Source organism: Corvus cornix, chromosome 3, assembly GCF_000738735.6.
Source record: "Corvus cornix cornix isolate S_Up_H32 chromosome 3, ASM73873v5, whole genome shotgun sequence".
Lineage (NCBI taxonomy): Eukaryota > Metazoa > Chordata > Aves > Passeriformes > Corvidae > Corvus > Corvus cornix.
The window spans coordinates 2,470,426-2,496,100 of record NC_047056.1 but is presented as its reverse complement, the minus strand read 5'-3'; the positions used below and the strand labels follow the sequence as shown (position 1 = coordinate 2,496,100).

At 42.2% G+C, this 25,675-nt stretch overlaps 2 long non-coding RNA genes across 3 annotated transcripts in view; one reads left to right on the top strand and one right to left on the bottom strand.

Annotated features, from left to right (window-relative positions):
• The window catches only part of LOC109145091, a 222,969-nt gene that overhangs the window by 175,525 nt on the left and 21,769 nt on the right, over positions 1-25,675 (top strand). For both annotated transcript variants that reach the window (XR_005604080.1, XR_005604079.1), the window contains one exon: positions 23,274-23,457. This is a non-coding gene — a long non-coding RNA (uncharacterized LOC109145091). The remainder of the gene's footprint in view (positions 1-23,273; positions 23,458-25,675) is intronic.
• LOC120411624 overlaps positions 20,053-25,675 on the bottom strand; it is a 30,682-nt gene continuing 25,059 nt past the window's right edge. Inside the window, exons 5-6 of the long non-coding RNA XR_005604081.1 lie at positions 22,244-22,431; positions 20,053-21,955 (exon numbers count right to left, since the gene is read on the bottom strand). This is a non-coding gene — a long non-coding RNA (uncharacterized LOC120411624). The remainder of the gene's footprint in view (positions 21,956-22,243; positions 22,432-25,675) is intronic.

Sequence of the window (25,675 nt, the reverse complement as noted above, 5' to 3'; positions counted from 1 at the left end):
CTAAATTAATCGATGCTATTTATTGAAACTGATGGGGGGGAAGTATATAAAATTTATTTATCTCATTTGTGTGGAACTTCCTTAAGAAAAAAATCAAAGAACCATAATGTACAGTATATAGGAAATGGTCCTGTTAATTATTTGAGAAATTATCAAAATTTTATGTTGCATCTGCAGTTATTAGAAGGGCCAGTCTGGTGTGTTCTGCATCAGCCCCACTCATAAAATGTTGAGTACTCTGTGTTGCTTTGTAAGCATTTCTGTAGTGTCCTGTGGTTTGTATTTGCAGGGCTACCATGGCACAGGTTTGTGATACACTCGTTTGTCTTCATCTGTCACCAGAATGCCTCATTTAGGCATCATGGCTGTGCTTTAATCAGTCATTAATTACTCAAAAAAAGCCCTTTTGAGATAAGGATGATATAACTGCAATTACGCCTTATTGAAGTGTGGGAAAGGTGTGATAACTGCTCACTGTGTCGCTGGAGTTGAGCTGATGGCTATTATGGTGTGCAGTGTAATTGCAATGTAGTTAAAATGCAGGGATTTCTGATAGGAAAAGTACTTTGTATATCGAGTGGCACTAATAGATGGATCGCTCACATGAGCTTCCCAGTTCCATTACTCATCCTGTGTCAAAGCCCAGAGTTTCCAGCTGCTCTGGGAGCTCATCTGTTCAAACATGGAACTCCTGCAAAAGAAGCTCAGTGATACGCATTCATTTGAAGTGATTTAGATGCTCTTGATTAAATGGTTATATGTTACTTTAGGAGTAAAAATACCAGCTTCATTTTTTTAAAGTATCTACCAAAGAATATGTATGTTGTAAATGTAATTGCTTGGCAGTTGTTTTCGTCTTGGGACAAATGTGGTCATCTTCCAGAAGAAAAAACAAAACACAAAAGCCAATAGGGTCAGAGGTTTCTTCAAGAATGTTGTATTTGAAGATAAAAAGACACAACTTACGCCTGTAAATTTTATGAGAGGTATTAAGAAATTATAGGGAGGCTCAAAATGCCATATGAGTTTAACTTCTGCAGCTTGCAAACCAGTTTTCTGCAAGCGTAAAGAAAAAGAATCCTGTCCTTCTTTGGTGCTGAGCTGGAAAGGGAATTAGAAGAGTCTCCCTCTGCACAGGATGGCAACAAGTACTGGGTGATTGCCTGGTCCCACTGCTGTGGGGAATCTCAGCTGCCTTTATAAGCTGCCAGGATTGCTGCTGCTGGAGAGAGGTATGGCCAGATTTATCCCAGAAGGAATCTGCTGGGGTTGAACTTGATTCCGAGTGGATCAGGATTGAAAGTCTCACTTTGAAAGCTTGCAGGGTTAGGTCGTGTGTGAAGGCAGTTGTAAAACTTGGGGCAGGGACCTGACTGTGCACATACACAACTTCCAGCTTCCCCTATTTGTAACCGTGTAGGGAAATGCCCTTTATTGTTTGTAGCCATGTAGAAGCACCTCCAGCCACTCTCTCTTCAGGGTTTTGGAGGCATTTTATAAACAAGGGATATTTGCCTGGCTGCCAGCAGTAGTCCTGGGAGTGATACAGAAGTAATCAATTTATGCCAAGTTGAGTTTGAACAGGTTGAATTTAGAGTACAAGAGCTCCAAATAATCAGGCAGATTAGAGCAGAGCGCGATTAGCAAGCAGACGTGAGCAATGTGATCCAAATGCTCTCCGCTCCATGGGCAAAGAGATCGGGTCAATAATGTTGTGCTGCAGGAGACAAAAAGGAGTTTGAATCATAAAGCAGCTGAAAACTTGCCAGACTAATTTTTCTTCCTCACTTTTTTTCTCTGTTTGAACAGTACAGAGCTCCCATAGCACAGACACTGGGATGGAAACACAGATATGCAGAAAGGGAAACACCAAAATGTGGGGGTGTCCGGAACTGGCATCCAAATTGGGGCTGCCAGGAACTGTGTGTTGTGAGAGAAGGAACTTGTCATGAATGAGCTCTTTGCCATTTTTGCTCTTTTTAAATTTATCTTTGAGGATCTAAAAGTAGCAATCCTGTTCTGAGATTGTTCTTCAGCTGATTGCTGTGGCTTTGTGGGCAACACCACCATATTCCTTCCGTATCTGAGGCATGTACATCTTCCAGAGCTCTGCATGGACCACTGTACACAAATTCAGTAGTTGCTGAAAGAAAGATGGAATAAGTGAAGTGGGTAGTAAAGATCCCTGCTACTCCAACTGCACAGAGCAGATACATTCCATTCCCTTGAAATCTCCATTAATTTCTGGATTTGTTTGGGTGAAACAGTGTCTTTCAGTCTGCTAGTATCAGAAGCACTGACCTTTATATACACAATAGGCACTTTGGTATTTTTCCCCCCTACTTTTCATGGCATGTGGTTGTTTGTTGTTCAAAGCCCTTTAAACTTAATCTTCTTATTTGAAAACTTTAGATCCTTCTTCAAAGAAAGAAATTGTTAAGAAAAGGGTTGAGCCCATAGTCTTCCAAGTTAGAGATGGGATGTTAGAGGTCATTTCTTAGTTAAGGATTCCTTGACAGATTGTTATTGGAAAAAAAAAAAAGGGCCTAGCATATACTTTTTATTTCTTTAAATTAAAATGCTACAATATTTTTATTTTCACCTTGGCATTATGAGCTTTATGTTCTGGGGACTACTGGAGAAACTTCTGGTGCCTTGTTCATATGGGTGCTGCGACCATAGAGCTGCAGCAAAGTCTCAGCACAGCCCAGGGCTGGTGTAGTCTGAGTGTTCTTTTATTCTTACTGGCTACATTTTAGATTGCTGTCATCTTGTCGGGTTGTCTGATTAGTAGATGAACCCAGTTTTAAAAAGAGCCTGATTTTGATTTTTTTTTTTTTTTTTAGGTTAATCATCCAAATGGAGATCACATTTACTGAGAATAACCTTAGCAGTTTAGGATATTGTAATTGGAGTTTTCCCTGCTGTTAGGTTGGAATAGAAACAAAAGCCATCTGCTTTTTAACTTGTCAGTAGATATCCATCATCTCACTGGCAATTTTGTTCAGTGTGCTCCCAGCTGATGCGTTTCCTCTGACTGAATTCCCTGGAAAAGCACAGGTGTGCTTCCTTCTCTCGGAAATGGCAATGACAAGCACAACATAATGTAGCAATATAAATAAATTTCAGGCAATTAAGATGGAAAAAAAACCCCAAAATGTATTGGGTTAAAATGATGTAGATGTGAGCCCAACCTGTGTGGCTGGCAGTGACCAGGTAAAGCAGCAGGCAGTGATTTTTAAATGTTTTGATACTTGTATTTTTACACCTTAGGGATATTTTAATACAGCAATAACTTAAGGCTAATGTATTTTAATGTACTGTAGCATTTTAATGAGTGCCTTGTAGCAATAGTTAAAAGTCACAAACCGGTTTCCATTAAACTTTCCTGTTTTCAAACACTCCAAACTTTCTCTGTCAGCATAGATGGTCTGGATTTGATCTATGCCCAAAGCAGATTTCCTGGGGTTTGTTACTTACTTTCATGTGTTATTTAAAAAAAAAAAACCAAAACCTTGGCTTCTTTTGAGTCATGGCCATCATAAAAATTGCCCTTTGCATTACATTTTATAAGGTAAAATTGCAAATTTCCTCTTCTTGGCTTTCAGAGAGGAACCATTTAACTTTGAACCTCAGATCTGACACAGAGCCACGTCCTGTGTGCGTTTTCATGTGCTCAAACCTCATGTTAGTGAGGACCCTGCCACTAGGATGAAGATTTGAAGGTCTTGCTGCAGTTAACATTTTCTATTTTACCACCTAGGAAGAATCATTCAGTCTTGTGTAGCCCATGTTTTGAGAGATGATCTGATGTTTTTGAACAAAGAAAGGTGATTGTTTCTCTTTTTTAAAACCAAATGAGCTGGGATGCTTTTTGAATAGCTTCAGTGGCAGGCTGAAATTACTTGTAGATGGTTTATGCTTTTCTTTGCACTGGCTGAAGAGCTGATTTCTCTTGTAGCTGATTCTGGCAGGTTTGATATTCAAAGGTCAATTGCATGAGAATGAAAAGAGAAAAAATGTCAAATGGCATCTTTGAACTAGACAGACAGTAAAATTAAAATTCTAAATGGTTGATATGAGTCTTGAAAAGTCCCTTGAATAGAAGACTAGGAGCACTCACCTCCTTTATGGAGGAATCTTTTCTTGAGGGCCGGCTTTTCTGCCTTCTTTGCTGAAATGTCCATGCAGCTATTTTATTGTCTAATTACTGCCAGTTAAAGTTCTTTCTTTTGTCTAACAGCCATTTCTGAAAGTTCTGTGCCCCTGTTGACCACAGAAAACCCTCTGTCCTTAATTTCATTTGCCTCTATTACAAGCAGCCCATGTGTCTATTCTTTGTTTCCTTTACCACTTGATCTTTATAATCAGTACTGCTTTAAAGTTTAGATGTAATTATTGAAATCACTTGGGAATCTCCAACATACATAAAGGTGATGAAAAACTGCAGTGCTCAGAGAAAATAACACGTGGGATGGAAGTATCTGGTCCCCCCTGGACAACATTTCCAGCATCTGTGTAAGGTATAAACATAACCTACCTCAATTTATCTCTGTTTTTGGTCAGTATTTTAGCATTAGATCTGCCAAGCAACTTTTTTCTCTTAAATTTTGTCTACAGTCTCAACTCTAGTTAGTGCATGTCTCTGTCTGAGAAAAATAATCTACTTTCTGACAATTTTTTTCCACGGTTTCTAGTTTGGGGTCATCTCCGTGTTTCATCAATATCCAATTGGATTTTTTCTCCAGTTTATTATTAAAGATATAAAATTGTATCAGTCAATGTGACAGCAAACGTTGCTGTATCTATTCCTCCCACTTGGAGGCTATACCCTTGGTTTCCTTTGCAATTAAAAATTTCCTGTGTTTTTCTGCATGTTAGCACATTGATCAGGTATCGTCTTGCTAGGTTCCTTACTTTAAAATTCTGTGTTTATAACCAGCTGGTAAGTTTTAATGAAATTAAAAGCATCTTTCTCCTTCCCCATCTTTCCTCTTTGCTCCATCAAGCAATTTTTTCCTCATTTGTATTTTTTGCAAAATAAAGCAGTCTGGGTGGTTGCCATAGTTGCTTTGAACTTTTATTTCTCAGAACTGAGCATTGCAAAACAGTTCTGCAAAGATCTCCTGGTATTGATTTATTTTTATGAAAATGTTCAGCCTCTGCCAAACACAAGAGGTACCTTAACTGGAACACAGGTTCACAGAGGTGTGAGAGGCAGAAGTATCCATGGAAACAAACTTCTCTGCAGATGTTCAGATATCCTTCAGCCCTCCCAGCCAGAGGTGGAGCATGGTATTGGCTGACCTGCCTTTGAAAGCTCTCACATAAACAGCACAGCCTGAGCCATGTTTAATGTCATCTCTGAGCAAACTCTCGGCAGGTCCTGCAGGTTCCCTGCACAGGACAAACTCTGTAGAAAATGATGGTGAAATAATGGATCCAGCACCTGATACTGTCTTTGTAGAGAAAAGAGTAAACTTTTCCTGAAGGCTTTATTGTCTCACGTGGCATCATTATCTCTTCCCCCCCATTTTGCTCTTTTTTAAAAGCAGCTGTGTTAAATCCTTTCCTTAACCTTCATCATTTCCACCTGTCTTGAGTCTGAGCTAATCCAAGCAAGACCTGCAGCCAAACACTGCTTGCCTGGGTTGACCAAGCAGTTCCAGTTAGGAATATCATAGAGGGGATTAGATGGACAAAAACATGAGAAGGAAGCAGCGTTCAAGTGCTCAGCACATGCCTCATAAACCAGCCCTCAAGTAATTCTCCCTGAATTTCCAAAAAAGAGATCTCTAAAAGCTTTCTTTTTTCCCTTTTTGCATTCTTTTGCTTTCTTCAATATAAATCTAACCTTGAGCTCAGGTAAAGGCTTCTCACGTGGATAAAAGTTGGTAAAGGAAAATGGGAGCTGACAGCAGAATTCTGGCCTGGTGTCCCCCCCCATTCATCCCATTCTCTGGTTCATTCCTCTGTTTTTGTTGCCAAAATAGTTGACTGTTTATGAAGTAAACTCTTACCTTAATAAGCATTAACTAGGCAACATGTAATTATAGATACAGGAGCAGAAAATAATAGCTGCTACATTAAGGAGTCTCAGTGTAACTAATGGATCTTAAAGCTGCAGTGACATTTTAATAACGACATCAAATATCCTAAAGATTTCTCAGGTGATTCATGGGGGGGGGGGTGTCTTCCCAGTTTCCATCTTGTTTGCATCCCTCTGCAGTTCAGTTTTGTGCGTAAGTGTTGTGATGTGCATTTGTTATACAGGACTTGGCATGAGCTGAGTGAAGGATTCCCCTGGGGGAGTCCCAGTGGCTGCTTTGGCACCTCCTCAGTGGTGTGAGGGTTGAATCCCAGGAGCCACCTCAAACTCTGTTCCTTTCCAGCTGTGTGCTCTTCCAAAATATGACAAGAGGCTCTTGCCAATTGCAGTTCTTCTCTGTAAATGGGACAGTGAAAATTAATGGGATTTGTCTGACAACAGGTCAAAAAAAGCTTTTTAACTTTGTTCTTTCTGTTTAACTTACTGGCTTGATAATGGGGGGAATAAATTCTTCAGAGAGGTGTCCTGCGTTGTGTCTTAATCTGTGGCACTTGGATCACATGCTCTGAAATAACTGGAAAGAAATGAAGCTTCATTTATTGTTTGCTGAGTAAATCATGGTGTCAGATTGCAGAAAGATTTTTAAAATGTCAGCTGTGAGCAAGCAGGGAGTCCTGCACCTCCCTAAGCACTTAGCAGTGCAAAGGAGTGGGATTCCCTCTGGACAGGAGCCAGTGGGGTGAGTGTGATCCATGGATTTACGTTAGGGCATGGAATGGATTGTCATTGGCAGAACCCAATACATCAGGGAGGGAGCAGTGATTGCAGAGCATTACAAAGGCCTGATAAATGTCATGAATAATTAGATGTGTCCCTCAAGGACTGGTTTAGGCAGCTATAGAAATTGTTCCTAGGTAATTCACAGCACTGCTAGTTGTGTTGGTTTTCCCATAATCTGGTGGGATTGTAAGGCCTTTACATTATAAAGGACTGAGAAATGTGGTCGCTAGAGTCAGGATAATTATTAGTAATTATTATAGTAATTAATAATGGCAATTATAGGACCAATGGGTCCTATAATTGCCATTATTATAATCCTTTGAATTAGCTGGCATGAGATGAGAATCTTTTGGCAGAAAGGAAGGAAGCAAACGTGTTCTTTGGTTTCCTTTACTCATAGCCAGCCCTAGAGCAGAGAGGGAATTACAGCAGAAATTTGTAACTGGGTTTGTGGCTGCTGTCTTATTTTTCCAGCATCAGTTGTATAATCTGTTGACATCATCAGCTGATGTAGCTGTGTCTGACCTGCCTTCTGCTTGAAGCTTGCTACTGCATTATCAGCCAGAGGAAAGCCTCATGTGCCCAAAAGCTGCATGTGCTGCTCTAATAGGGCATCATCCTGTGCCTGCAAGCTTGTCCATAACAGGGGAAAATTGATTAATGAGGGTTGTCCATGGGGAAAATCTCTGCTCCTTTGGAAAGCAAGCCCAAAGATGCATGTTAACTCCCTGAGCTCCACCTGAGGCCCAAGCAAAGGACAGCCAAGTCGGGTATCAGTCACTTGGACCTGGCAGGGCAGCGCCTGAAGTCACCTGGGAATGGTATTTTATGGGAAATAACACTCAAAACCCTTTAGAAGGACAACAAGGGGATGTTGAAGGTAGTAACCACTAAGGTGGACACATCTTCCCGGATTAGCCGCTGCTTCAAAAGCACACCTACTCCTTCAGACAATTCAGACCCCATTACTTCATTTCATCAATCTCAACCTTTTACTTTTCTATTCATCCTGCCAAGAAAGAGCCTGTTCTCAGGGAATCCGTGGGATCTGTGGTGGCCCGCATGCAGAAAGGTTTTTTGGGAGAGCTGTTGTGTGTGGCAGGTAGGAGGATGCTGACTTGGGAATAATTTATCAGAGCACTAATCAACCATGCAGTAGTTTCCTACTGCAAGCTCAGCCTCTGTCATCCTGAAATATTGGAATTGGGGAGATTTAAATGTTTTGCAAATATAGGCCCAGTCATGGGGAAAAATGAAAAATGCTAGTCCCTGATTAATGACGTTGAAGGCATTGTTACAGTGTGGAGCCAAGTGTCTGATGCTCTGCCCTGGACTGGTGTTTGGCTTGCGCTTCCTGGGAGCTGTTGGCAATCTGCACTTGCTGATCTGAGCTTGAGGGACTTGGATGAGCACATTCCATTTCCTGCTGCTGCCATCAGCATCCCAATTTTAGAAGCAGTTAACAGGAGGAGACTGTATTTGGTGTGTTGAGTTTTTTCCTCGTTTTATCACTTGTTTTCCCTTCTTTCTGCCTATCCAGCCCCCTCAGGAGGCCATTCCGCAATCTGATTGCTGTAGTGGTGGTGAGGAGCATTCACTCCTGGGAAGTTCCGTAGCTCTCCCAATTCAGCTTATGGAGCCATTTTCCCTCCTTGGGCCTTACCTCAGCCACACTCGGAGTGGCAATTCCATTCAGTTTAACTTTGGCTAATCAGGCCGAAGTCTCTCAGTTCCCAATTTTCTTCTGTTCTCCAATTACCCTGGTAGTTGTTTTCAGACCTGTTTTACTTGCTGACTTCTGCACAGCTCTGGTAGCCTTTGCTCAGCATTTCAAATGAGGTCATTAGGCCTTTGTACAGCAGCTTGAGAACTCAAAATAATTCTCATCGATTTAGTTCTTCCTTTTTGCCACTGCAAGGCAGCTTAAAGCCAGTCTGAGATCACCTTGGTGGTTGTTCAGTGAGTTTTCTATTCCACACGTTTACATCAGAAAACTTTGCTACTTCCTGAGCCTGGGTTTGCACCTCGTACTGCTGAGTTTTACCCTGTTCTGGTTTCCCTCATCATTCATAAACTTGGGTTTGCATGAAGAAAATCAGCAGCTGACAAATACTGGTAATAAAAGCATGTTGAGAGCTGCTCAGAAAACAGCAGTATTGCATTAATTCAGGGCAACAAAATAGATGAAGTAGATAAATCTGAGAGTAGGTGTTGTTTTATTTTGAAAACACTTTTCTATGATTATTTTATGCTTATTTTCTACTCTGAAGTGGAAGAGAGGAGCAGAACAGGAGCAAAACCCCTAAGTTCCTTGACTACATTAACCATAACCGTTAAAAAAGCCACCTTTTCAAAACTGATTTAGGAATGATAACATTATTTTAAAACCTTCATGGTAACCCTGAATTTTGTAACTACATTTAATCCAGTAATACTTTGAGATCAGTCTCGCAGGCTTGGAGGCCTTTCATGTTTTGGCTTTGTCATTGCTCCTTATCTACCAGCTTTACCTGAGCTCCTCATGGAATGCCCTCTGAGGCAGAATTCATCCCAAAAAAAGATCCTGCAGATTGAAATCCAAAACTCCATCGCTCCTATTGCGACTCAGACAAGGTCCCCAGAGCCAAATCCCCAAACTCTCAGGTGCTGCTGAGAAGACATCAGAGACTTTTACTGAAGAATATATTGGGGAAAACTGCAAGTTGTTGTGTTTAACAAAGCCCACATTTATTTTTATTTTTTTTTCCAGCAAATAATCTCCAAACTTGATTTCTTGTCAGAAAGATTTGGGAGTGAGGAAACTTACGCACAAAAGAAATTTCTGGTATTTGCAGTTACTCAAGCAATATATAAATTATGATATGTTTGCTGAGACTTTCATTCTTCCTGCACATTGGCCAAATAAAATTAACATTTCAAGAAAGATTTCAGCCAAGCAAAGTGGGTGAATTTCATAGGAGGAGCTGAACTTTGCATTTGGCATGTTACCCCACAGCTGAGGTTCCGATTTATCTGTAAATCAGCTGTAGCTAAAATAACAGCAAACCATATCCTCCTGTCTTGACTTCTGCACAGCTCAGATGTCGCAGGAGATAACTTCCAGTTTAATTTCCAGATGTGCTATGCAGCCAATGGAGTGCAAAAGTCTTGAGCAAAGTCCTTTTGGATTATCTGATTTAATAACAGAGGAGAAAATAAAATTTCCTCCTGGGTTCTGCATTGGTATAAATAGGATGTAACTTTTGACTTGTGGAGGCTGTTCTGAGTAGCTAAGACTGTGTCTCCAATATGGGGCTTTTGTGAAATTTTCTGCCACAGAAAATGTAGGTTCTTTTAAATGGAAAGGGTGGCTTCATTTAAAGGGAAAGGGGACAAAAAAAGGCAAGGGGAAAACGTCTCTGTTATGCAGTATAGAGGGAGGGGGGAAAAAAAAAAACCAGCGAGAAAATGGCAAAGTCTTTCTCTTCCAAAGCTTCATCTACTCATATTAAAGGTCAGTAACTTTACTTTGTATGGAAAAAACCAAACAAACTTGTTGAAAAATGTAAGCATTTAAAAATTCCCTTCAAGAAAGAAAGTCATCATGGATGCTGGCACTGCAAAGAGTTATTGCTGAGCTGGTTACAAATAACATGTTTGGATCACAGAGCCCAGTCTAATTTAAGATCTGCCATTATCATAAGTGGTTATTAATTTTGGATGGGTTTAGAGCATGTTCTCAATGATCATGGAGTGTGCTAAATGCAAGGGGACATCCTGGGTGAGAAGTCCTCTTTCTCTGGATGGAAAAGGCCCCTTTACGTCCTTGAGTATTTGTTAAGTCTTAAACAGCAAACACCAAAAATAGGAGCCAGATCCTCCACTGGCATTGGAAAATAGTTATTTTTGAAAGTCCCATTTTTTGGATTCATTTTTTTTATGGGCAGAGATGTTTCCTGACACGTGACAAGTCTGTTTTCAAGGGGTCTGTGTAAAGCATTTTGCTATAATGACAAATTAATAGCTTTGTGCCAATCTTAAGACTTAAAGCCTCATTCAGCTTCATTAATGCAGCAAATGTGTTGTGCATCCCATCTGCATCATGCTCAAGCACATAAATGGCACCCTTGATATTTTGTAGTGACTGCCTGTTCCCTGGCAGAGCAGGATGTGTGGCATTAACATGAAGAAGCAAATCCTTTCTAATTTTTTTTTTTTTTTTTTACCATATTCAAGATAGGCAGGGTAATTAACATGCAACAGGGTATGGTCTAGATGACCAATTAACTTCAAATAAATGTGTTCTGGTAATTACTTCCCATGCAGTGCAAATATTAGATTAAGTTTTAGGAGTGAATTTTATAGGTCTTTGAGTTTGGGTAATTTAAGATTAAATAAATTGACTGAACTTCACTGGAAATGTTGTTAAACCTCCAGACCATTTTCTCTTCCTTCTGCCCAAACATGGAACGGCACAAGTCAGCACAGCCTGAAATTCCCAAAGAGTCTCTTTTGCCACTGAACTGGATACAAACCAGGAGGGATGCTCAGAGTCACCCCTGGGCCTTTCTGGAGACAGGGCAGGAGCTCGGGTTTGCTTTGGATCATTTTCACGTTGCACACATATCCAGCAAATACTCCTGGAAACCAGTTAAGGCCATCGAGTTAACACTGGAGTCAAACAGCCTTTAAATTAATAGTGAGTAATTGGCTGCGTTGCAGCTGCTAATTAAATGTTCAAGCAGAACTGCTCATACCTGTCACCCAGAGCTGCCTTGCTGACAGACCAAAATTCTGTATGAGGTGTCCTTGCTTTTCCAGACGTCCCTTGGAATTTCTCATGGCCTCCATGGATATCCTCTCAAGATCCACCTTTGCCCATGCAAACCATTGAGTGGTGCTGTAAATTTCTGCTCATAAGCCAGCAGTTTGTAAATGAGAAGGTTGATGCATCTTAATAAAATAATAATAATCTGAATATAAAAGAAAAGTGAAAGCAGTTGTGGTTGTGCATTCCCAAAGCCTTTCACAATTCCAGTCTACAGGGGCTCAGCTCCACGGCTCAGGAAATCCATAACCATCTTCTAATCCGTCAGATTAACACACAGGAGCAATGAATAGTTATTTGTACCCTTGCAGAAGAACCAAGTTCCAGACTGGACAACTGCAGGAGAGAGATCTGGAGATCCCCTTTAACAGTGCCTCTAATTCCTGTGGTTCAGCCACATTTCCATTCCTAAGCAACCCCTCTTTTGCTCTGTATTTACACAGTTATTTTCTTGGACATTGGCTTTGCATTTGTGAGAGCTTCATTTGTGGAGTTAGAAGAAGAGTGGCTGTTGCCACCCACATTCCAGCCCTTACATTAGGAGCATTAGTTGATACTGTTAGTATTATTAATATGAGTTAATAAGCACTGGTTGAGTCAAATTGAGGTTTTCATAGCAACACATCCAACCGTCCAAAGGTGCTTAATCTCAATTACATGAATTCATTTCTACCTCATGAAGTGCACTTAGAGAGGCTCATACAAGCTGCTGGTGCAATGAGCTTTTTCAATAGCACTAAAATTGAAAACGCAACATGTTTCCAAGTGCTGTTTAGCAATTAATTTGCCGAATATCAAATTTGATTTAACTATTTTTAGTCAAAATAGAGAAACGCATGGGAAATTTCAGGTGAATGGGTTTAACCCAAGTGACATTACATAGCGATGTCACAATAACTGGACGTCATAAAGGAGGTTGGCTGTGATTAGTTTGGCATTGAAGACCTGTCTGCTTTTGCCATATGCACTAGAAACTGCTTAATTTGTGAAAAACAGCAGATTTACAGCCCTGGCAAAGGTCACTCAGTATAGGAAGAAGTCTGTGCTACACCAGACTTGATACCAGGCTTTCAGAGCCTGAAAACTATCAGTGAGCAGTGTTCCTTTCAATCTGTTTTTCAGAAATTTAAACCTTTTTAATATACAGTCTCCTGTCTCTCAGAAATACCAAAGGCCAGGCTGGGTGCCAGCATGTAACAAGCTGCTTTCCGAGGTACCAGCTCTCACCTTTATGTAGATTTGTGGGATTAAAAGCTGTGCTGCAAGGACTCTTTGATTAAAGAAGCAGCTGAAAATTGTGCAGGCTGCATCTCTAAGTTGCTGTATCCAGTTCATCCAAGTCTGGCATCCTGCTCTGTCTCTGGCACCATTCTGCCATTCCTGCCTGCATCCAGCATGCTGATCTGAAGCCTAAAATCCAAGTTTCCCGTAAGCCAGCCATTTGACTGAAACCCTGAGGATACTTTGATATTTAAAAAAGGATTTTTCTCTGAGACATATCACAGGTATTAAAAAAAAAGGGAAATTAAACAACTGCAGAGTGGATTTTTTTTTTTTTTCAAACTTTGCAAAGGTTTTTATTATACGTGAGGGTATGAAGGGAAGATTACTATAATGAATGTCATAAGCCTTTGATTTACCTGCTTGGTTTTAGTCCCTTACTATTGAATTACAGTAATAAAAAGGCTGTTCAGGACAGCAAGCAGGAAATTGAAGCAGCAACTGGTGATAAAAGAGGCTTTTGGGGAAAATACATCAAGGCCTCTTCAGGAAACAGCAAGATGTTCTTGATTCGGAAACGTTTGTCGGCCTGCTTCCAGTGGGGCTGCCAGCCTTGGTTTAGTTTGGTTTCCTGTTTTATTCCCAAAGCTCTCCAAGGCTGGAGCTGGGGCTGCGCTCTGTCCTGCCTGTGCTGCGCCAGCAGCTCATGGGCAGGTTTGACAGGTGAACAGCTGGGAGCTGATGTCATTCAGGCAAACCCTCGCTGGGGACTTTTTGGCCCTCATTTGTTTGCGGAGTGGGTTTAGATGATGGAATAAACTGGCATTTTGCAAAGCGCTCTTTGAATCACCTGAAGTGAACGTAACAAGCAAAGATGCAAAATGTAAATATTCCTGGAAGGGCTTTAGGTTCACTTTGCCAATGGCATGGGAATGAGTACATGAAAATTAATTGCATGAGAAACCTCTGGATTTGGCAGAGGAGTTGTGATAGTTGCTGATGTTTCAGTTGCTTTCAGTTCATGCTGCATCTGAAGTGCAGCATGAATGGGCCCCTTTCAAAAATATTGAGTGTTAAAGATCTTCAGTGGATGGTTTTCAAGGGCTGCTCTACTCAATCAAACCTTTATCAGCAGCGGTCTGATTCAGGAACTTCCTTGTGGCACAAAGGTGGCAGCAGGATATGTGCAAGCAGGATTTGGGCTCTGTTTTGAGAGAACAATGTCACATTGCTTATTTGCAGTCAGCCCCAGAACCTGGTACTTTGCATCTGGAAAGTGAACCACAAAGTATTTCAGAGGTTGTCCTTGTAGGCGAGAGCCAGTTCTGCTCTTTGGGATGTCCTTGTGGCAAAAATGTGGTTTACCAGAGCAAAACAAAAGTCAAAGGAACCAGGGTAGCACCCACCAGCAAGGAAGGGATGTGTCTGACAAGGCTGAACGCACGTGCCGGTGTTCTGAGTGCGGCAGTGACGATCCTGACCCTGCAGCAGTTGAGAGTTCTCTCCCAAAGGGAGATGGGGTGTATCCTGGCCCTGCAAAAGTAAATCTCAAGGAGAAGGGTTGGCACACAGGAGTGTTTCTTCGCTCAGTAGCAAGTGAGGGGAGATGCCACTTGTTTATCAGCAGTTTGGAAGCCTGTGAGTCTGACACTTGAGATTGATGGCCCGGGTGAGCACTTCCTGGGCTTCCCCTTCTCCTCAAAGATGCTCTGACTTGGCCGTGGCATTTGCTTAAATCAGAGCAAACACTCTGAATTACAGGCTGGGTGTTTGCGTGCAGACTAAATGGTCTAAAGCTCATCAGAGGAGCTACAGAAGGGCAAAGGAGCACATTTCAAAGAGAATGCAACAGTAGCATTTGATTCAGTTGGAGCATCTGACCAGCACACGGTAAGGAATAAACTGAAGAAGGTGAAAAGCATGTCCGTGTGTCAGGGGAGCGAGTTACCAGCAGGTGAAGTGTGGGACTCGTGTAGCATCAACCACAATCCAGTCTCTCAAACAGTAACAGTCGTGACACTTTCCCAGACACGAGGGTGGCTCTGATCTGTGCCAGCCCGTGGCCACAGGAGCCAGCAGAGCCTCAGCAGCGCCAGCGGCTCCGCAGAGGTGGCTGCAGGAAATAATCTGGACTCGTTCTCTTGGTGCTCCTGGTATATTCATTTGGGGAGACAGGAAAATGGTCTAGAAGGTGCAAAGTCACACTGGCTGTCACTTTTTCAGCCAGCCAACAGGTTAGAAATGCACTGATGTGATCCTCCCACCAGGCCTGCAGCCTCATTCTGAGGGGTCTGGATGGGAGTAGAGAGGGCCATTGGGTTTTTAGATGGCAGGAGAACATGCTCATTGTTTTCTTCAGTTCCACATGGCTCAGTGGTTTGGTGTCTTGCTCAATAGCTCAGCTGGGCTATTTTGACTTGACTCTGTGGATCTGTGACAATTTACTGGATTTAAATGGTAAGAATTCATTGTTTTGATTCCTGGAGATTTTGGGCTTAAAACACCAGTAGTAGGGAAAACTTCCTGGCATGTCTATGTATTTTAAAATTTGATAAATTCACTTGCCCTATGTTCTCACCTCTTGTTTATCCCAAAGAAGGTGGAACATGGGGAAGCTTGCTGCTTTTAGGTCTTTTATCTTTAATTTAACCTCATGGGAATGAAAAAGGAGAGTGGCTGTAATGTTTAGTTTGTGAAGAGGGCAAACATTAGCCTTGCGAACTGTGCTTTTAATTATTAGTCAGAAAATTTACTTTCAAGTCTGTACAGAATTGGAGGAAAATGACATGGAGCTGTGCTTGCACAGAGAGGAGGTTGCGTAAGTGGGCTGAGACGACAGAAAAGCTGTTGTTGAAATCAAACCTGTGTGTCTGTGGAGGAATTGGAATACCCAGTAAAAAATGGAAAGGGTTCATCTATGACTGAGGGATGTATCAATAGACTTGTGTAAATAACAAATCATTCCAGTTTTCAAAAGCCTTTGCCAACCAAGAGACACGCTTGTGACAAATTCAGCATGGCATTGGCAAGTGCAGTCCTGTGGTCTTTGCAGTCATACAATATTCAAAGCTTTCTTCTCTGTCCTCTTCAGCTCTTCACACCCTCCTGGTGAGACTAGCTGAGCCCTCCAGCCCACATCTGTATTTGGCAAGCATTGGTGTGCGAGGAGAGGATTAAAAAGTTACTCCTGGGAGCATCTATGGGAGGTTTCAGGGTATTTCTGGCTTTCCTCACAGTCAAAAACTTTTTAGACATAAAAGCTTTGGAAAAAATACGTGTTCTGTGTGCTGGTGTAAAGAAGTGCTCCTGAGGATGTGTAAGGCAAGCCCTGGAAGAGAGGGGGTAAATAAAAACAGCTGGAAAATTGTATTAGGGAAAAAAGGAAGAGGGATTAAAGCCAATTCTAGAGAAAAAACTTTACTCTTGTGCTTTAAAGCACACCTCTCATACGGTATATCCTTAGTTGCACTGGTTTTCACGAGGCATAATCACATACTTGAAGCTTTTATAGAGTTCATTCTTTGAAATACTTTTCCTTGTCAGGGTTTTTAAAAAACCCACAAAACCACTCATATTGCCGGATTACTTTTTTTTCCATCCAGCGTTGCAACGTATTCCTGTCCCATCCATCCTCAGGCTTCTCACTTGTGTCTGTAACATTTTGCAAGGATTTCAGTGAAGTCAATTAAATTAATCTGGATTTACCCTGAGAGTTTGCAGAGCAAGAACTGCTACATCTCATTTTTAATGGTCCTCTCTTTTCCAAACACAGGCCCTGCTTATAAAGGGGTGGAGTGTTTTAGGGAGGAGGGTGTAGGATCAGCTGACTGCTCGTGTTGCTTCATCAGTGAATGGACCTGCCATCGGGACAGTCATCACAGGGAGACCCAGAGCAGCTTTTCCTAAAAAGGGAAAGCTACAAGGCTGTTAGATGTGGGCCTCCAAATAGAGACATGGGGTCTGTGCTTATCAGAGAGGAGTTGTGTGTGTCTGGTGCCACTGGGACGGGATGGGAGCCAACGTCCCAGTTCGGGGAGCCCAGGAGGTGCAGGATAGCTGCAGAGGTGATGTTAAGGAGTGCACGTCTGACGTGGTGTAGGTGATACACAGGAGAGCTAAAAATACCTCCTTCCCTTGTTCCACCAGCGCGGAACAGACTTCTTGTAATTATGCATCTTTTAAGCTTGGTTTGCAAATTGACTTAATAATATATAATCATGATTTACTTAGAGACAAATTAGCATTTGACTTTGAATTTTGGATAAGTCACCTGCATTCCTGGTATGTTGCTGTCATGGAGCTCATGCTTGGCACTTCATGGTTTTTAGGTCAACAGTATGAGAACACTGGGACAGCTTTTTTCTTCCTATTTCATAAGGGTTAACCTAAATCATGGCATTAAGCAACATGATGTGAATCTGGTGAGAATGTGCTAGTTATTAAAAGTACGTGTGACATGTTCCTTTTTCCTTCAAATCCAGCCAGTCAGTTGTTGCTGAGTTTTTGGATTTGTGCCCACAGGGTCTGTATTATTGATCACATAATACAATAATTTTTGTCAATAAACAAAAATCCCCATGTTGCTTAAGTTAGGATGTGCTTGTGACACAAGGAACTGACCCCAGCACTTTGGTACATGACAAACGGGGGTGTGTGGAAATCTAACACAATGAAATGTGCGCTTTTCTTTCCTTTTTTTTTTTTTTTAAAGAAAAAAATTGCTTTTGAAAAGTAGAAATTAATCTTAAATACCTGTTTCCACTGTGATCCACACTCATTTATTTCTCTGCTTTCTTGCAAAGTCTGTGGTTCTTATAGCTATCAAAACTTTTGGTAACCAAGCAGTCTCAAAACACAAGGCCTTGCAGCCTTCAGTGTCAGGACACTCATGAGAAGGGAGCACAAAAAGGAGGTGAGAGCTGCACTGTGGCCATTTAATAATCAAAATCAGTTGGTTGGGCAGGAAAAGCAAATTCTGGGTATTTTCTCTGCTTTATTGTTCGCATGCTGCTGCTGCTCCAGTTCCACAAAGCTCCTGGGAGTCTCTATAGTTTATAGTACATGACTCATTGGTCTTTTGACACTGTGCTGTTTGACACAGAGATTTTTATTTGTACTTCCACGGAGAAATGTATGTACATATAAAGGTTACAGGGGATGTGAGTGGCCCTCAGATTGTGTTAAGTTTAAAAAGTCTGTTCTCCCATAAAATGTTAAATCACATGGCAGTGATGTTCCTTCCAGAAGGCTCAGACCATGCTACTGTGGTTGTGCACACACAGCCAGAAGGGAGGTAGAGAGAATACCTTTTACAGGCTATTTACTTCTCACATAATCAAAATGGCAGTGAAACAACCCATATTTGAAATTGCCTTATTTAGAGTGTCTTATTGTAAACCAGACCTGCTTCTCTTCCGCTTGGTTTAGCAAGCAGGTAGGAATGTGCAAGGGAATGTGACCGTACTGCAGTGTTCTTCCCTTTTTCCTTCCCTTTTCCAATCATTATTGTGGTGCCAGTGATCTCAGGTCCTTTGGCCCTGCCTTTTAGGAAGGTTTTTGTATTTGTTATTGGTCAGTCTCCAGCAGCACTGAATGGGAAGTGCCCTAAGTATATTTGCAAATAAACACCTGGAGCTCGGCAGCAAACTGCCCCCAGGCTTTACTTAAACATTTTGTAGATTCAGAAATGGAATGGAAGGAGAGAAAATGCTGAGGATAACAAGAGGATCTGTGCCAGGTATGTTCTCCTGGGAGCTACTTTGAGGCAGGGAATGATTTTATCTCCTCACTGCCCTCAGGAGCCACCAGCATTTCTGCTCCTCATTCCATTAGAGGAGCACAAAGGAGCCAGAGCTAGGCTGTGTGAGGGTCAGATCGTGGCCATCCCTGTCTTTTAAAGAAACTTATTCAACTGTGCATGATTAATTTTTTCCTCCAGTGCATCACTTGGAACCACTGAGAGCATTTTGCCCAGAAACACAATAGCTACTTTTTTAGCTGCAAAAATCAGTGGGTATTGAAACCTCCTGGAGCCTCAATAACCCCAAAGCAGTCACTCGCTGTGAGCCTTTTGCTCTGCCTCTTTCTAATGCCCTGCACTTTGTATTCTTGTTGGAATTCTTAGTCAGTAGTTTGCCTCAAAGAAATAGCAAGGAAGACTCTGCTATTCCATCTCTAGAAGAGCTTTCCTGAGAGACAGCTAAAAGTTTCTCTAGTTATTGCCAGGTGTTTCAGAATTTAAAAATTGCTGTGGAAAAGCATAAATTGTTTGGGGCACAGTTGGTTGAAATTCTGTCAAAATGCGATGATTTTAATGAGTGTGGAAGGAGGCTGCAGGCAGGAGTCAGCCATGCCAACCTGCGAATAACCTCAAATGATTATAAATAGCCTTGTGATTACTTGAAGCTTCTCATTTTTGAATGGTTCTTCTGTGTCTGACAACAGAGATCCTGTATTTTGAAGTTTAAAGCCCTCATTCTATACTCATCTGTTTTGATGGGGAGATGAGGTAGAGGAGAAGGGGAAAAGGAAGTTCCTGTCGGTCCCCACTCTGCCCTGGGTGCTGATGTAAAGGTGTCAATAAAACAGTCATGGTTTGGAACGTGTATAGGTATGGGTATTCTGGGATTTCCTGATGGGGCTTTCAGGCTTCTATTCCAAATCCTTGCATTTTTTGCACTTCAGGTTTTGGTCAGGCAAATCTTCCTGAGAGGAGAGTAAAAGGAATTATAACTTACACGGGACCTTTCAGTTGATTAAATTTTTCATCCTCTGAGGAAAACAGTGTTTAGAGTTTGGGAAAGTGAGATGGTAAAATGTGCCTAATTACAGTTGACTCCAGTGGATGAACTTCAGTGTTAGTCTGGAAAAGTTGAAAAGAAGTCCATGGTTATTTTAAAATTAATTATCACTCTTCTGAAGTCCTGCTGAAAAGAAAAAAACAAACCAGGCAGTAAAATGACTCACAGATGAGGCAAAATCTACCATATGTCAGCTATGCCTCAGAGCCAGTGGGGTGCTGCCTTTGTTTGTGTCAATGGGGTATTTCTGCTGAGGTATTCCAGGACACACCTTGTGCTTCCCATGGCAAAGCCCTGGCATTTGGTGGGTCTGACACGACAGGAACAACACTCGGCTGCCTTTTTTGGTTTAACATGAATTTTTATTTTCCAGGTAGATGCTGAGGCCTCGCAGCACTTGTAATTATAATGTAAATATTTGAATTTTTATTTTTCATAATAGTTCACCTGACTTTAACTTCTGCTGAGTACAGGAGATGCAGGAGCTGAGGGGGAAGGAACACATGTGCAGATCTCCTCAGCAGGGCATTGGCTCAGCTCTCCTCAAATATTTCCTCCTGATGTGTTGGTGCTGAACATGTGGGTACTTCCTCCCTGGTGGCGTCAATTCCGTGGCTGCTGAGGGCTTTGGTGTGCTCCAAGTCATTTACACTGCCTAGGACACAGGGAACAAAGCTTGCTGAGAGGCCCCTGGGCAATTCTCTCTCCAGCAGGCACAGGGCAGGTAGAAATTTCCCTTGGGACATCCCTGGAAAAGGGAAAACTTGCAGTCAGGCCTGGCACACCTTGTTGTAAGTGTGACTGGGGGTGGGTGATGGCTGGAGGTGATGCTGTCCCTGACCATGGCACCCCTGGCCAAGGGCAAATCCCACAAACCAGGAGGGACAGAAAGCTCATTGAAGTCTTTGCCTTGGAGAGAGGAAAAGAATTCTGCCTTCCCTCCCTGGGAACAGGGTGATTTGTCATTTTAAAACTCTGTTTCTGTTCACTCTTTATCCACACCATCCCAAGCATTACACAGGCTGATAATTTAAGTGCAGCATCCAGGAGTGCTTTGTCCAAGAAGTTGTGTAGTAAAAAGGTACCAGAAAACACTACAACAGAGCCTCAGGGCAGGAAAGCAGCTGCTCCGGTAGTGATGGGGATTCTCTTCTTTTGGCTCCCTTGTCTTCTTTGCCCTCATGGATGACAAAGAGAAAAAGCAAATCATGCCTCCTCACTCAACTGTGGGACTTGTAGGAACAGCAAAACCACTTCAGTGTTGCCATGGAGCACTAATAAAGTACTTGTTAGTGGGCTTGGCTATTTATGGACCTTATGTTGGAGCTGGAGTGGGGGTTTCCCTGTTGATCCCTGTTACAGAAAGCTGCACCACGGATGAGGAGCTAAAATTGTATTTTACAGTCTGGATCAGCAAATCTTCTGATTTCATTGATGAAACCTCAGCACAAAGTTATTTTTGGATGGCAGTTCCAACCTCTCCCTGACTTTGTAGAGAGAGTTAGAGAAACCCAGGGCTTCTGTGTGCCACAGCACTTGGGTTGGTACCAAGTGGCAGAGGAGGGTGGTGGCCAGGTAGGACACTGGGTGAAGCACAGCTGTGGCAAGCACCAGGAAATTCCTTGTGGAGCCCAGGTGGATGCGGCTCCATGTTTCCTGCAGGAACAACAGGCTCCTGGCACCTCTCTGAGGGAGGCAGCAGCTCAGGCAGGGCTGCAGGGAGCTCCTTGGGCAAAAACTTTGTGATTCAGTAAATGAGGCTCTGTTAGACTTCCTGGACAGTGGGCTTGCTGTGGTAGAAGAGGAATTGCAGAGCTCTCAGAGAAAGGCAGAATCCTTCTGAAATTTGCGGGTGTGAGAGCTGCCAGAAAAGTTTTAGATGCATTGTACTAAATTCAGCAAAAGTTGGGAGAGAAGTTTCAAGAAGGAGTTAAAGGGGAGCAAACGTCTAAAATAAATCTCTGACGCTGACTCTGTCTATGTGCTGGAGGGGCAGACAAGGGGAGGAACAAAAAAAAGCGGGTGAAAACGTTTTATGGGGACTGGAAATTCCTTTGTGGAGTGGAGCTGCTCTCTTGTCCTCTTGCTTTGAGGAGGGACTCAATCTTTGTCTTCTGGGCCCAACTGAGAGAACATATTCCATGTGATTTAGGAGATAACACAGTTCATTCAATTCACCTAGAAAAAGAAAAAGCATGAGGTATCACCTGTGATTAAACCAATCTGGTGCCATTCTGTTCTGCTCACAGACATTCCACCATCAGAAAAACGAGGGGACATCTTCAGATGGGTTCTTTGCTGTAAAAGAAACGTGGGGTGATTTCTTTTTCACCAACGAATCAATGTGTACTAAATGTATAACCAATGTATTTTCAATGTACTTAAACTGAAACTACACACCAAGGCTTTAAGTCAGTATTATGAAAAAAATCAACAAAAAAAAGCCCCCAAAACATATCCCCCCCAAAAACACCCAATCAAATAAACCAGAAAAATCAGTCAACCAAACTAGAAAAACCCAACAAACCAAAGAACCCAGAAGGAATGGTAAATGTCCTCTTATTGATGTCCTTAGAGAACTCTCACCTCTAAATGTTACAGGGTGGTTGTGCAGACAGGTTTTTGTCCTGAACATTTTCTAAGAATGATTTTTTGTCCTCATTTGTTGCTTGATAAGAGTCCCCTTCCTTCCAGGTCACTCCAAGAACACCATGCACAGCTCCCTGGGATCAGCCACAGAACTTTTATTGTATTAGTTTCAGGCTCATTATTTTCTGGGGGAAAAAAAAAGGTGGAGACATTTAATAAGATCAGTTACCCTTGGAGGTAATTTAAGCTCTTCTCTCTGTAGTTAATGAGCAAAATAGACAGGAACCAAAAGATGAAGGTGTTTTTGCCAGTGCTGTCAAAAGCTGCATAAAAGTGACTGAAAGCCTAAGACTAAAATAATGATTTTGTATATAATTAACAGAAAGTTCTCAACAGTTTTGTATTAATGCTCCCAGGAAGGTGATGCAGATTTGGTTATTTGACTTTAGTCAGACTTTAGTCAGACTTTACATGCTTGAAGCAGAAATCACAGCTGATGAAACAGCACAATTTTAAGTCACTGATTCCTGCCTAACGAGCCTCCTTAGCATCACTCAGGGAACTCGTTCCCAGCCTTTGTGGAACTTGAGATTAATAGGGACGAGAGAATTCACCACGTGGAGGCTTTTGAGTTGGAAAGACATGCAAAGCTTCCATCCCAAACTGCCATTTATACACTGCTAAATGCAGTATCCCAAGGATAGGACCTAGGACCACTTTTTCCCTTTGTAGAACAAGTAGCTAACATCCAGTCTTTACTCGCTGGAGGAAATTGCTGTCAGGCATTTGCTGTGCTAATCTTGGTAAATCTTTTGTATGTGGTATCACTGATTTCTGTGTTGGGAACTATGGAACTTGTTCGTGGTGGGGATCATCCTAAGGATGTCCGTGTTTTACACAAATCGTTGTGGATTTGGGATACTCGGGAATGTCTCTGCTGTGCCCAAAAGTTTTGCGGGATGCTTTTATTGCCGTGGATTGGCTACTAAGTCTCTGTTTACTCAGCCCCTCTGCTTTGCTTTAACAGCTCTGCCACTGCAAACCAGCCCAGAGAGACTGATTCCTGAGCCAAGGATCTTGCACTGATAACATTGCTGATAAACCCCTGAGAAGGGACGCGATGAGCCGCTGGAACCGCTCCCTCCCTGGCCACTGAAGGGCTGCCTCCCAGAAGATGGAGCTGTTTGCCTGAGACTGCTGATGGAGACCTTGTAAGTTCAGTATCACATGAAACTGGGGAATTCGTACAGATGTCAGGGAATTACTCCTCGCAGCTGAGAGCAAGAAGAAAGAAATGAGCATGCTGACTATAATTATTTTATTATAAAAGAAAGTTTTTATTTGTTTTTTACCGTGGTAAATTATACTTCTTAACAATAATAGTACATGAAAGTAAGTTCAGTTATTAGAGTCCAGATGCCAACCTGGTTTTTCCCTTTGAAGCTGCACATGATTCTTGGCAGATTTAGGTATATAAAGCATTGCAATTTTCCTGAGTTTATCACTTGATTAGAGAGGGGGTGATTTGTCTTATTGACAGCAGTCGCACCCTTTTTGCTGGAAGCAAATCCATTTACTTCTCTCTGGGATGGAGCAGGGTATTTATTTCTGGTGTACTTTGGTTTCCACCTGTGAATGGTATGGCCGGGAGGGATTTTAAATTTCCACATTGAAAATCAGGTGAAAAAGTAATGAGCATAGAAGATTGAAAGCAAAAGATGGATGTTGATTCTTGCTCAAGGAAGGATGGTTGGTGGGAACCCTTGAGTTAGGGCTGAGCAGCAGAGCCCTTCTGGGATCAGATGATGAAGGAAATAGTAAGTACATGGGGATTTGAATACATTTCTAATATGTTTGTGTGTATTTAGTGTGTGATCTTCTTCCCTTTAAAGCCGCGTTAACCCTCTCCCTCCTTCCCTTCCCTGATCACCCCAGATCTGGGATAAGGTTCTTGGTCTCTCTTAAGCCTGGAGACACTGAGGAGCCCCTCTGGGAACTGGACAAGACTGCTGTTAATGACAGCCAACAACTGTCAGTGTCTCAGCCTCACTGTGGTGGCTGCTGTGAACATTTTACTTTTCATTTTATTGCTGCAGATCAGATACTGGTTTTTACAGCTCGCATGTGTGCTATCTAAACTGCAAAAAAGATTAAGAAGAAGGGAAGTTTTATAAGCACTGACGTGGTTGTCATGACTACCTAAGCCACTTTGCTGGTGCCATACAAGTCTTTCACTTTATCTGTCTAGCTTTTATACAAAAAAACCCCATACATTTATTTCTGCATGAGAGTCTGAAGAAACAGGGCTCAAAAAAGGTCTGTAACGTAAATACGTGTGTGGGGGGTGTGACATGGAGGTGAAGCTGAGGCTCATCCCCCCAGTCAAATCACAGATGTGTGTGTTGTGTTAAATGCCTTGGACAGGGAGAGAGCCAGGTCCCAGGTATCTCTGCTTTAGTCTGAACCGACAAGATTGGAGTCCTGGCAATCAGGGCTCCAAATGACATGGGGAAACCGGCTGCTCTGACTTGCTGGGGGGGTGCAGGTGTCCTCCCTGAAGCTGTCAGCATTAGAAAGTTTGAATTTATAGATAACATATTCTTAAATAGCCTCACCATCTCTTTTTTGAAGTCTATAAGCCTCTTCCACAGGCCTGTAAGGCTGGGACAGCTGGGATGTGTGAATACTTGTAAAAGTACGGTTGAGCCCCCAAAGCCTTTTTGGTGGTTTGAGGGTTTTCTTTTTCCTCTTTTTTTCTATAAAGGAAGGTTTGCTCAGTGACAGAGTCATGGCTCATGCAAGGGAACAACCAGAAACAGGAGTAGTATGTGTGTAAATGTTAGCATATTCTCGGTGCTTTATTTCAGGCAAGCAATGGGTAATCACAAGGAGAGCAAGGAAAAGTACTGAGTGTGTTTGGAAAAAGAAAAGATGTACCATGCTCTGAGCACAGGGTCTCCAAAACAACAAGGGGCAGTTTGAGATAAAGTTTTGTTGCCAGGAGACTGTAACCATGAAACAGAAATGCTGATTAGCTGAGATACTTGAGAGATGATGCAAAAAGACATCTCAGTGTCTGTGTTGTGTCAAAAACCTAAAACAACACAGTTATCTTGGAAAGCTAAACACAACAATGCAGATCCTAACAGCAGTAAATCCAACCCAAGTGCAAGTGGTCACAGGCTGATCTAAAGTTTAAGAATATAGCTAGAGTTGGTAATTAAATGACCCAGGAGTTAAATTATTGGAGGAGGAGGAAGAGGGTAAATGTATGCAGCTCTATCATTTTTTGAGCACTGAATCAGCTCAAACCTGCTCCAGAATGGGCAGCTGAGGTGAGAGGACTCTCTGCAACCTGTGTGTGCCCAGCTTTGTGCTTTCCTAAGGAACCAGGAACTTCTGAAGAGAATCATTACAGCATAGTAAAGC